Below are 13848 nucleotides of genomic sequence, written 5' to 3' on the forward strand. Positions count from 1 at the left end.
TGGAATTCAACATCTCTACGCTTTGGATCCGCGTAGCTTTTCTGTCTACTTTGGGAAGCAAGCATACGAGCTCGAATCTTCTCAATAGCCTCGCTCGTTCTTTGGACAGCTTCGGTGTCCAAGATACCTACGTTCACCAGCCTCATCCCAGTGAATAGGTGATCGACATTTCCTTCCATAAAGCATCTCATACGGAGCCATGCCAATGGTACTCTGATAACTATTGTTATAAGAAAATTCAATCAGAGGTAGGTACTTGTTCCAAGAACCTTCAAAGTCCATTATACATGCCCTCAACATATCCTCAAGTATCTGAATAGTTCTTTCAGATTGACCATCGGTTTGAGGATGAAAAGCTGTACTGAATCTCAACTTAGTACCCATTGCTTGCTGTAAGCTTCCCCAGAACTTGGATGTAAATTTTGGATCTCGATCGAAACTATCGACTTTGGGGCACCATGAAGTCGAACTATTTCCTTAATATACAAATCGGCATATTGATCCACCGTATACGTTGTCCTCACCGGGAGAAAGTGAGCGTACTTCGTATATCGATCCACTATCACCCAAATAGAATCATAATACCCTACCGTTCGGTAATCCCACCACAAAATCCATGGTGATGTCTTCCCATTTCCATTCGGGAATCTTTAGAGGTTGAAGCAAACCTGCCGCCTTTGGTGTTCGCTTTAATTTGTTGACGAGTTAAGCATTTTGACACATATTCAACAATATCCCTCTTCATACCCGGCCACCGTATAAAGCTTTCACATCATGATACATCTTGGTTGTTCCCGGGTGTAAGGAGTACGGTGTAGTATGAGATTCATCAAGAATCTCTTGTCCGATTTCTTTGTCAACCGTACGTACTCGTTTTTGTATCACAACAACCCATCAGATAAGCATGAAAAGTCTCTTGCCAATCCAGCCTCTAACCTCTCCTTATGTCCCTGTAGCTCAAGGTCACCTTGTTGGGCTACTCTAATTCTTTCCAATAGATTAGATTGTATGGTGATATTAGCAAGTTTTCCAATTACAAATTCAATTCCCGCTCTCGTCATATCCTCGGCCAACTTGGCCGAGATTTCCTTTAGTTCACAAACTTGTCCCGGTCCTTTCCGACTTAGAGCATCCGCTACCACATTTGCTTTACCGGGGTGGTAGAGAATCTCGCAAATCATAATCCTTGACCGAGTTCTAACCATCGTCGTTGTCTCATATTTAAATCCTTCGAGTGAAAAAGTACTTGAGGCTTTTGTGATCTGTATAAATTTCACACTTCTCACCGTACAGATAGTGACGCCAAACTTTTAGTGCAAAGACAACCGCTGCTAATTCAATATCATGGGTAGGATATCGTTGCTCATACTCCTTCAATTGCCTGGATGCATAAGCAATCACTTTCCCTGATTGCATAAGAACACAACCTAACCCTTGTTTGGACGCATCACAATAAATCACAAACTTTTCGTCACCTTTTGGTAAGGTTAGCACGGAGCGGTAATCAACCTTTGCTTCAATTCTGGAAACTACCTTCACACTTGTCGGTCAAACAAACTTACAATTCTTTCGGGTCAACTCGGTTAAAGGCGTAGAAATCTTTGCAAAGCCCTCAACAAATCTTCGGTAATACCCTGCTAACCCCAGAAACTTCTAACTTCGCTTGCCGACTTAGGTCGAGGCCGATCACGCACTGCTTCAATCTTTACTGGATCCACTAAAATACCATCTTTACTCACCACATGCCCCAAGAAACTCACCTGAGGTAACCAAAATTCACATTTCTTAAATTTGGCATACAACTTATGCTCCCTGAGACGTTGTAATACCATCCGAAGATGTCTTTCGTGAGTCTCTTCCGAGTCTGAATAAATTAGAATATCATCGATAAAGACAATAACAAAATCATCCAGAAAATCTTTGAACACTCGGTTCATCAAATCCATAAATGCTGCCGGGGCATTTGTTAATCCGAAGGACATTACCAAGAATTCATAATGACCATACCGGGTCCGAAAAGCTGTCTTGGGAATATCCTCCTCTCGAATCCTCAGTTGGTGATAACCAGATCGAAGATCAATCTTAGAAAAGACAAGTTTTACCCCCGCAACCGATCAAATAAATCATCTATTCTTGGCAGAGGGTACTTGTTCTTCACTGTTAATTTGTTTAACTCCCGATAATCTATACACATTCGTAATGTTCCATCTTTCTTTTTCACAAACAAAACTGGTGCACCCCAAGGTGAAGTACTAGGTCTAGTAAATTTTAAATCCATCATCCCCTGTAATTGAACTTTTAACTCTTTCACTGCAGTGCCATCCCGTAGGAGCTTTCGATACGAGCTCGGCTCACGGTATTAAATCAATCTCAAAATCAATTTCACGTTTTGGTGGCAACCACAGTAACTCTTCCGGGAACACATCCGAAATTCTCGAACTACCGGGACATGCTCCGGTCCCGCTAGTGGTTCCCCGGAAATATCCACAACACTTGCCAGAAACCAATGCACCCTTCACACAACAAATCCCTTGCCTTAAGGGCTGAAATTAAGGGAATCCGAGATCCTTGCATCTTACCCACAAATACAAAAGGGTCCTCGCCCTCGAGCCGAAAAGTTACCATCTTTCTTTTACAATCAATGGTGGCGTTGTATTTAGCAAGCCAATCCATCCCCAAAATAACATCAAAATCCTCCGGATTTAATTCTATCGTATCAATCGATAACTCTCTTCCTTCCACAAACACCGGAAGGGATCGAACCCACCTGCCGGAGATAACCAACTCCCCGGTAGGCAACAAGGTTCCAAAACCTCTAGAAAGCACATCACTAGGTTTATTCACCGCTCAATTATTCTACTTGAAATATAAGAATGCGTCGCACGGAATCAATTAATACGGTCGATAAAGTACCGGCAACGGAAGGCGACCGTCACGGATAGATGGACCGGCATCGGCCTCGGCTTGAGTCATGGCAAACACTCGAGCGAGGAGCGGGTGTATCATCCTTCTTTTGCTCTAACCGTAGCAATTGTGGACAATTTCTCTTCATATGACCCACCATTCCACGGTGGAAACGAGGCCACAGCGACACTCGCCCGGTGATGCCTTTTACACCTTGGACATTCGGGAAAAGTCCGCCGGTTTTCATTCCCACTACGACGGAAACCTTGGTTACCACCGGAATCTTTTGTTTGGGCACTGCTTCTTGATGTTTCACTAGGTCTTTTCCTGCGGTCACCAAGATCGGTACCACTGCCGAACCGGCACACTGGCGATTGTTTCCATGAATCTCTTCGGCAATATTTTTCTTTCGTATACGAGCCTCTGCACCCTCGAAACTAAAGCCAACTCAACTATACGAGCATAAGTTCGGGCAACCCCCGGTTGTTTAGAAGCAACAATCACATCCGGGCGATGTGTTCATCCCGGACCCCGAATAAACTTGGCTTTTCGCGGCTTCGGTAGCCACCTCATCGAGGCAAACTTTGCCGATCGATCAAACTTAGTAGCATACTCTGTCACGGTCATACTACCACAGGTGTTAGCAGTATAAACTCTTACGCCTTTCTTTGCCTTAATAGACTCATTATAATACTTCTCGAAAAATAAGGCAGAAAAGTTTCCCGTGTCATATTATTCGGATCGTGGCCACGAGATACAATCTCCCACCAAATACGGGCATCATCTCGTAGCATATAGGTAGCACACGACCGGTCATTATCTTCAACTCGCATAAAATCGAAAATGGATGTTATCATACTCATCCATTGCTGCGCTTTGAGTGGATCGGCACCACCCTCAAACATGGCGGGTTACGCTTTTACAGGCGAGCCGTTCATATAATGGTTCCAAACGATTTCACACATCCGTGGCACTACTAAGTGCCGAGGATCGGGATTCGAATTTAGAGCGAGGGAATTTGAGCTCGGCTCTCTTAATTCTACGATTTGTTCACCCTATTGCCGAATAGTTTCTTGCATAGCGGCATATAAGCGTTCCCAATTAGGTGGCGGTAAAGGGTTCTCTCCACTCACCCGTGACCACGAGCCCGAGCTTAGCTCGCGGGCACCCCTACCCGGTCCGCCTTGGGTGCATAACTATACACCTGCGATCACATTCCAAGTAATAACAATCGATAAGTATTTCCATATATTATAATCCTTCCCACAACATTACGATATCGACATAATTCGGGTAATCGAGTAATCGGAAAATTAGCAAACTATCTTTTAACTTAAAACTTACTAAACCATGAGTCGATCGAGTCCTTGCGGCCAATGTACATATCAAACCAGTCTTCGGGATCTAAAAACCTTGGCGCTACGATACCATGTTGTAACGCCATTTGTCGACGGGGACGCCACGTGTGTGCACTTTATTTAAAATACCAATAATTATATAAGATGTAATTATACTAAAAGTGTGGGTAATTAAAAATTTTGATAGTTAAAACTCAACCTTTGAACTATTTAACAAAAGATAAGTAACATGATTTATGGGGTCCCCTGTTTCCAAAATATTTACAAAGCTGGTTTCAAAGTATTTTACAACATAAACTTTATATTTTCCAAAATACAATCAAAATAGAGCATCCTGTAAGTAGGTACTTTGCGGGCTGGTATGTACATTATTCTTGTGACCATAACTCATGGTTGTTCGACTTTAGCTTTTCCTTTACACACCATAAAGCACCGGTGAGTCACGAGACTCGACGAAAGTGACTAAAACAATAATTGAAAGAAAATGATTAACAACTTATTCTCATGCCATTATGTTTACTCACTTATTCGATAATAATAAGCATTTCCTTAAACATCATACATTCCTTGTACTTAATAAAGTACCACTTTTACCACTCGTTACATACGAAGTGAATATGTCACTATCGTTGCCCGATAACGCAAACGATAAGTAAGAAACCTAACTTAGCGGTTTCATGAGTAATTACTCATAACGGTAATAACCAGTTTCCAACCACTGAGTAATAACCTAGGCTTAATAAGCTTTAATCGACAACATGTTAATAATCAAAATCACCTCCATTCATTCATTGATTTTTAACCACATACGGTGCTTACCACTTTTCTTACCTTAATTCGAAGTCAAGAATATGGCGAACAGGTGGAAAAACAAGCTAGGCAATCCGGTCTATGTCACGACAATTGAAACACAATAAATACCTTAACATAATATTCGGATTAAAACCCTAATTTAGAAATCAAATGTAACCTAACTCCCAACAACCCTAATTTAGGTCAAGCATCCCATATTTAATTTAAAACGAGATAGTACACAACTCCCGGGTCAAAAGCGAACATAAAACAAACCCAGAAGAAATTCTCCCTGAGAGCAGCGATTCAATGGGTTACGGTATACCGAACCCATCCGTCTTAGGTTACGCGAACAGAACAAAAGTTCCTTTTCACCAAAATCGAACCAAAACCCCTCCAAACCTATCCAAACTTTCCGAACGAGTTTATTAACATACATATGACATAACCTAAGCTACCAAAACACAATGGTTCAATCTCTGGCTTGAAATCACACACTCGAAGTGAAGAAATCAAGTTTCTTTTAGCTTTCTCACTCACCAATCAATCCCAACCGGCCATGAATTCAATCCAATCAGGCATTAATAGACCTTATTTAACTTGGATAACAAACCTACACCTTCCATAAACCTACGGCTTTGAAAATTTTCAAAAAAGTAACAAAACCTAGCTTGAAAACCTAAGAAAACACCAAAAGCTAAAAGGATGAACTTACACAGGGTGCAAGGTTAACTTGGAGATGGAGTTTAGCTCGAAAATTGATGTTGGCTGAAGCAAAACAATCCTACAGAGGTGGTTCAGTTTGCTCGAAGGAAGAAGAGAAGAAGGTTGAGAAAATTTGGTTACTTGTCTTGGAAGGAAGCTTTTCTTCCTTTTTAAAATGCTTTGATTTCTTTTTTTTTTTTTTAAATTTCCTTCCTTTTTATAACAAAAGGCAGCAGCAAAGAAAAGAAAAGAAAAGTCAAAAAAATATTTTCTTGAATTCCTACTTTACCCCTCTCACAAGTAAATAAATTTTTTTTTTAAAAGAAACCCTAGGGGCATTTTGGTAATTTTACTAATTCCCCAATCCGACATTCTAATAAAATTCTAACTTAATCCGGGATATTCTCAAAATAATTCTTTCATTTAATGTCGTGACATTGCTAACCACATAGCTAAATTTCCACAATTACCGGGCCCAAAATAACGTGTTTCATTAAATAATTCCTCAACAATTTACCTAAGTAAGATCATAATCCTACTTCATTTTCCAAGTAATTACATATTTAATAAAATATGTCCATTTAAATATTATTTATTTTCTGGGATATTACATTTACACCAAATACTAACTTTTTTTTTTTCAAACATTACATTTATAATTAGACAAAGAAAGTTTTACATTTATACTTTTGTTAATTTTTTTTCTTTTTTACTGTTTTTTACTTATTAAAGCTTTAAAAAACTTTTTTTTTTTGTCTTTTTTTATATATTTTTTTAGTCAATTTTGGCTCTTTTTTTTCTTTCATTTTTTAAGTCTGACTTTTTTTTTTCTTTCTTTCTCTTCTCTATCTCTAATTTTCTTTTTTATTTTTTTTTTCTAATTTCTCTTTGAGTCTCTCTTTTTTTTTTCAATTTTTTTTCTTAAACTATTTTTTTTTCTCTTTGTATATATATAAATATATATAATAAGTGTACATTTTTGTATCTCATTTTTTACAGAAATGAAACTTGTTTTTTTTTTTGTTAAAAACTAATCATTTTATTAAAAACAGCAGAAAAAAAAACCAGTTTCATCAACATCATCATAAAAAAAATAATATAAAAAATCATAATCTAAAAAGAATACAAACTTTAAAAACTAGTTTCATCAACATTGAAAGAAACTAACAATTTCATTAAAAGAATAAAAAAAATAGTTTCATCAACAAGATAATGAAAAAAATTACAATCTAAAAACGATACTAACTTTAAAAACCAGTTTCATCAATATTAAAAGAAACTAATTATTTCATTAAAAGAGGCAAAAAAAAAAAAAATAGTTTCATCAATAACATAATGAAAATTACACAATGACTAATAATTAAACTTTTACAAACGATACTAAATTTAAAAATTAATTTTGAACATATAAATTTTATATCAATACTTAATAAAAAAACTTCTAACTTCATTCTTTATGTTGGCATTTAATTTTTATTTGCTTGCTCAAAAAATAGAATTGATTTAAACATACATTATGTAGCAAATATAACAAAGAGAAAAAGAAATTAAAATCAAAGAGAAAAAAAGAAACAAAGAAAATTAAAAAGACAAAAATACATTAAAAACCATAAAAGAATAACAAAAAAATAAAAACAGTGGAATGTGAGAAACCAGTTAGTAGAACAACCAAAATAAAAACTAACAAATAAAAACCAGTTTCTTGAAATAATCAAATAAAAAATTAAAACTTAAAACTCAATTATGAACAACAATAAAAAAACAAGTTATGAAAATAATAAAATAATATGTGTGTCAGAAACTGATTATTTAAAATAAAATAAATAAAAAGTGTTGTTCAAATATCATACAATAATAAAACTGGTTTTATACAAACTAAAAAAAATACAATAATATCATAAAAATGGAGCAACCCTATTACAGAACAGTTAAAGCCTATGAAACCAGTTTTGACGCTATAAAAAATCATAACAAAATATAAATGTTAATTATAAAGTTATCTGAAACTAGTTTCATCAAACAATCAAATAAAAAAAATACACACACACAAAAATATCATAAAAATGGAGCAACCCCATTACAGAATAGTTAAAACCTGTGAAACCAGTTTTGACGCTATAAAAAATCATAACAAAATATAAATGTTAATTATAAAGTTAACTGAAACCAGTTTCATCAATCAATCAAATAAAAAAAATACACACACACAAAAATACAAAAAACAAAAAAAAAACTAATCTCAAATATAATCAAAACAACACACCATGCATACCAATATTAAAAACAAAAAATAAGTGTAAGTTTCGAACCTAGAAAAAAATAAAAAAAAAGTAACTTAAAATAAAAAATTTGAAATAACATAATAAAACTATTTTTTTATTCTTTTAAATTGTTAGTTTCTTTTAATGTTGATGAAACTAATTTTTAAAGTTTGTATTATTTTTAGATTATTTTTTTTATATTATTTTTTTTTTTCAGGATGATGTTGATGAAACTGGTTTTTTTTTTCCTGATGCTTTTAATGAAATAATTAGTTTTTAACAAAGAAAAAAGAAAAAAAAACAAACAGTAGTTTAAATAAAAAAAACAAGTTTAATTTCTGTAAAAAAAAAAACACATCTAGTCATTTTTTATTTATTTTAGTGTTTTATTTAGAAAAAAAAGAAAAAAAAATAAAAAGAAACACAAATTTAAAGTTTTTTATGGCATTTCTCATGATCTTTTTCCATATTTGTAAGTTTTTCTAAAAAAATGCCATATTTAGGGCAATTAAGTTTTTATGCCATATATATCAAAACATATCTTTATTTTCCCATATTTTTGTAAATAGCCCAATTAATTATTAAACAATTAATTTCACAATCTATGATATTTTCCTAATTAAATATTAGAAAAAATAACTAGTTCTAGAAATAACTATCTAGAATATATATCATTAACTAAATGTTTTTCTAAAATTAACTTCAAAATATTAAATGAAAAATAAATTTCATATATTTTAAAAGTTAATTATGTTGCTAATTCAATTTTAATTAGGTTAGACTAATATAATTAACCTAATACAATTATTTAAATAAGACAAATGAGCCTTCACAATTGGGGTAGTTCATGTGAGGGGGAGCTGGGTTCAGTATGTCGTACCCACTTCTATTGGCCCCCAACTCTCACACAAGGCCCAAAAGAGAGGAATCTAACCGTTAAATAAACAATTGTTATTCATTGAATAAGCCCAAATCTAATTGGGCCTAAATAAATTTACTTATGTCAAAATTTATTTTAACAACCTAGTCCATTTACTTAGTAAAACTTAAATGGGCTTCCTATATGCATCTAAGCCCAATAGCAAACATATAGGCTCACACATGTCAAATGATTTGGATGGGCCCTCTCATGTTACTAGGTTTACACAGATGAAAGAAATTGCAAAAATTTACCTGTTACAAATTATTTATAAGATCTATTGATAATTGGACTATGATTAAAATCAGATCATTGGATCTGTCAACAAGTTAATCATAGCAATTTAGATCAAATAAATAATAGGTTTGTAAAAAATAATTTGTATATTAATATATAAACAAACAATACAAACCATGATAAGTAACTGATCTGGAAATCTGGAAAGTAAGCTAAAATATCTCAATTTTAAAATTTAAAATAAAATTAAATTTTAAAATAAATATCTTAACTAGAATTCAAATTTAGGTTGTTAGAGAATATTTGAAAAAAAAAATTCAAAATTCAACAGACTCCTAAATTTCTTAAATTCTAACAAAAAATCAAAAATATCTAACCAATTTTTCAAATATCAAGTTTATTCAAAATTTAAATTTATTTAAAATTTCTAATAAGATAATATAATAAAATATCTTGAATTTTAAATTTAGATATTTCATTATTATATTCTAAGTCTTATAATTTTAGTAAATTTAAATATTACATAAATAAACTAATTGAAAAAATAAGATATTTTATATGATTAGAATATTTAAAAAAAAATAATAATAATAAGTTTGAAAAATTTATGGTTTGAAACCCTAAAATATCTATTCAAACTAAACTAACCTATTTTTCAAATCTTCATGTTATTTTTGTAAAAATATAATTTTAATAAAAAAATATCTAATAAGATAAAATGTTAAACCTAACATATTCCTAATCTTATAATTTTAATTAATAAAATATATTTCAAAAAATAACAAATTTGAAAAAAAAAATGATATGGTTAGCAAACTTTGAAATTTAAACAAGATTATTTTAAAAGATAATATTTTAATATCAAAGTAAGATCATTTAAATTTAATAAAAAATAATATCTGATCTTATAATTAAAATAAATAAAATAATCTAAAATTTCAAAATTAACCATAAGGCTCCTTTGTGAGAAATCAAATTTTCAAAATTCAAAGCCTACTAATATCAGAAACTAATTTTAATTAATTAAAAAAATTAATTTTATTCTGACAATTAGATTTTTAAATGAAAATTCAGATTCCACACAAAATTCTACCAAAAATTGGCTATTGTTTCAATGAAAAACGATTTTTGAATCAAAAGATATGAAGAAAATAAAATTGGTGCAGAGGGGTATGCAATGCATACCCCTGCGCGCGCGGAAGCAGTGAAACCGCCGAGAAAAGAGGCTGCAAGCAGCCTGTGATGGCCGAGGATACTCGGCGTGAGCACCCCTTCAGACAGGGCTGTGTCCGAGAATTCTCGTTCAGCTCCTTGTCTGAATGAGGGTGCTGTCCGAGCGTCTCCTAGTACCCGCGCGAGCGTGTGTGCAACCCGATTTTAGATTTTTTTTATTCAAATTCAAAAAATCATAACTAATTCATAAAAAATCCAAATTAGGTTCTGTAAAAGCCTAAATTTATTATTTTTTTGTCTACTTGCCAGAAAAAATAATTCCAGATCTAGATTGCGATTTGTTGTCTACTTGCCAGAAAAAATCCAAATTGCGATTTCTAAACTATCATTAAATAAGCACATAAACCACATGAAACCATCCAAATCAATACATAATATCGTTTTAATTCATATTTCATGAAAGTAAATCATTACCATGGCTATGAGGCCAGTTATTGGAAATATTTTACCAGGATCTAGATTTACTACCATGTATGTTTCATTAACATCCTAATATGAATTCTAAAACAATGAAATAAACACATAAGAGTTTAAGAAAACCTTACATTGGGTGCAGCGGAATATAATGACTCCTTCCATTCAGATCTCTAGCCCTTGATTCCTTTCTGTAGCAGAGCATCACCAAGATCTGAATCTGGATCTCTTTCTCTCCTTCCTTTGATGCTGATTCTCCTTCTTGTTGTTTGGATTCTCCAACAGTCTTACACACTATGATTGAGATACCACTTGATGTGCGTGGGCACTACTCTATCACTCAAGGATTTCGAAATTTAGAGAAGAAAAGAGAAGGGAAGTGGTTCGGCCTATAGAGAAAAGAATAGGAGGCTCAAATTTCATCTGACAAAGTTATTAAAAGTTAAGGGTGAATGTGAGCCATCACTATCTATTTATAGGTAACCACCTAGGTTTAAGTTAGAATTATTTGGCATTAAAATAATGAAAAAATAAATGATAAAAGCCTATAAGAGTGGCCGGCCATGGGCTTTAGATAATGGGCCTCACTTATGCAATTTTGTTGTTTTATCATTTCTGCATCTCATTTTCTCATAAACGCAAATTTTCCAATTCAACCATTTAAATGCCAATTCTAATTATTTAATAACAAAAAATTAATTATTAAATAATATTGTCATTTAATATATTTATTAATTAGACACATAAAGTCTCTTAATTAATAAATAAAACCTAGAATCTCTTTTCTTTACAATTTCGCCCTTGCTTAGTGAAAATTCATAAACTACACACAGTCTAACTTTAGAATTATAATTGATTAATCAAAATCAATTAACTGAGTCTTACAAGCAGTATGGTCTCAACTAGTATGGGGACCATGGGCCTATATTTCCGAGCTTCCAATAAGTCAAACCGAATTTGCCAAGTAAATTCCCTAACTTATTAATTCCTTATTGAATCCACACTTAGAACTTGGAATTGCACTCTCAGTCATATAGAACGCTCTATATGTTCCACGATATAAATACGTCATTAATTATCCATTGTTATAATCTTAATTTGATCAATGACCCTCTAATAGATGATCTACATTGAATAGGCACTAAATCACTGTTACACCTTCAATGTATTTTATCCTTAAAACACTTAGCTCCGTATATATGATATTTCAGCGAAGTGAAATGAGATCTCCACCATTTATCTCTGTTTAGCCAAGCTCGAAGGATATCATCGTTTCACTTCTAAATTCCTATAGAAGTTATAGACTCCATATTTATGTTAGCGCTCCCACTCAATTATACTATCATGTTCCCAAAATGTACGTATCATCCTGACCCAAAAGTAGGCTTAACTAACAAATCAAAGAACATGTATAATACTTTTGAGATCGAACCTAAACATATCAGGATTAAGATCATTTGATCTAGGATCAACGGGTGATATTGAATTGAATAGATATTACGGTAAATTTTAATATATCTAATCAAAGTTCAATACCGGTCCCTTCCGATGTATACTCCATACATCCGATACTGGTAAACTTTGCCAATGCCCTGGAAAGGACATAACACTTATCCAAGGTGTAAGAATACCTATCGCTGATTATCATGTCAGTATAAATCCAGTATTCTGACAAATCAGTGAATAAACTTTCGAACATATAATCAAGATTATATTCCACTGTGCTGACAACACTATAATCATTTAACAAATTCATATGTTCTGGACTTAAATAGAATTCATACATTATATATATAATCATGAAATAAATCATGTGAACCATGCAACATAAAATGGTATTTCTGATCTTTATTAATAAGTATTATATTGAAATGAGTTTTATTTAGGGCATAAAACCCAACAGGGCCTGGATCCCAGCACCCACCAAAGGCCCATTTTTTGAGCCCAAATCTTGATTAACTTCAGCCACCTGAATCTCCATACTACTATTATCCTTCTCAACTGGATCATAACACGACCCAATAGAATGTTGGCCCACCACCCGTTTGCCCGATTGCACTCTATCCCTTGTGCGCCTTTTTTTAGAATCCAACAACATGACATCATCATTCGGATCATCAATATCAGTGTCATTAGCATTTATCCCATTCCAACTATGATCAACACCAACATGATATCCCATATTTTCCTTCACAACATTCGGAGAATTAAATTGAAGATATTTCCCACCCGAATTGCCACAGAATCCTCCAACAACCTCCTCACTTCTGGGCTGTTGATGTAACATCCCCAAAGCAGTCGCCGCACCACCATTGAATCTTCCAGCAAACATCTCATCTGTCTCATTCCCATCACGCAACCACTAAGAGCCCGCCAGGTTGTTTCGTCGTCGTGGTTGAGACCTCATCCAAGCACCATACGACTTTATGATCATCTCGACTGTTGTATCAAAAAGCTTAGGACAAAACTTCTCAGAGTGCCCTATTATACCACAGATAAAGCAAAACGTAGGGATATATCATATTTGAATTCGGCCCAGAAACCATCCTCCATTGCAGTCTGGCGGAGCTTCCTACGCCTTTTCAAAGGGATAGTAATATCCAATGTAACCCGAACACACATATAATCTCTCCACACATTCTAAAAATTCTTAGGATCAGCCTTAACGTACGTACCAACAAAATTACCCTAATTCTCCACAACACTCGCAGACTTTAACCCCGGTTGGAGACCATGGATTTGCACCCAGATGTCGAGATTGTTTAGCACTACCATTTTCGGATCATCTCTCCTTCTTAGCTTGTGAAAAACAAACTGAACTCTATTAAACGTCCAAGGGCTTCCCTCTACCACCCTTTCTAAATCAATTTCATGGAAAAAATGAAATAGATAACGGTTGGTGTCAATGTCCTTAGCATAAACCCCCTTGCCTGGCTGCCACAAAAAGGCCATAACATGGCGCATTGCTTCAAAGTCAATGGCTCTTCCAGTCAATAATCGACCCATAATACATAACTCAACATTC

This window comes from Cannabis sativa, chromosome X (assembly GCF_029168945.1).
Source record: "Cannabis sativa cultivar Pink pepper isolate KNU-18-1 chromosome X, ASM2916894v1, whole genome shotgun sequence".
Classification (NCBI taxonomy): Eukaryota; Viridiplantae; Streptophyta; class Magnoliopsida; order Rosales; family Cannabaceae; genus Cannabis; species Cannabis sativa.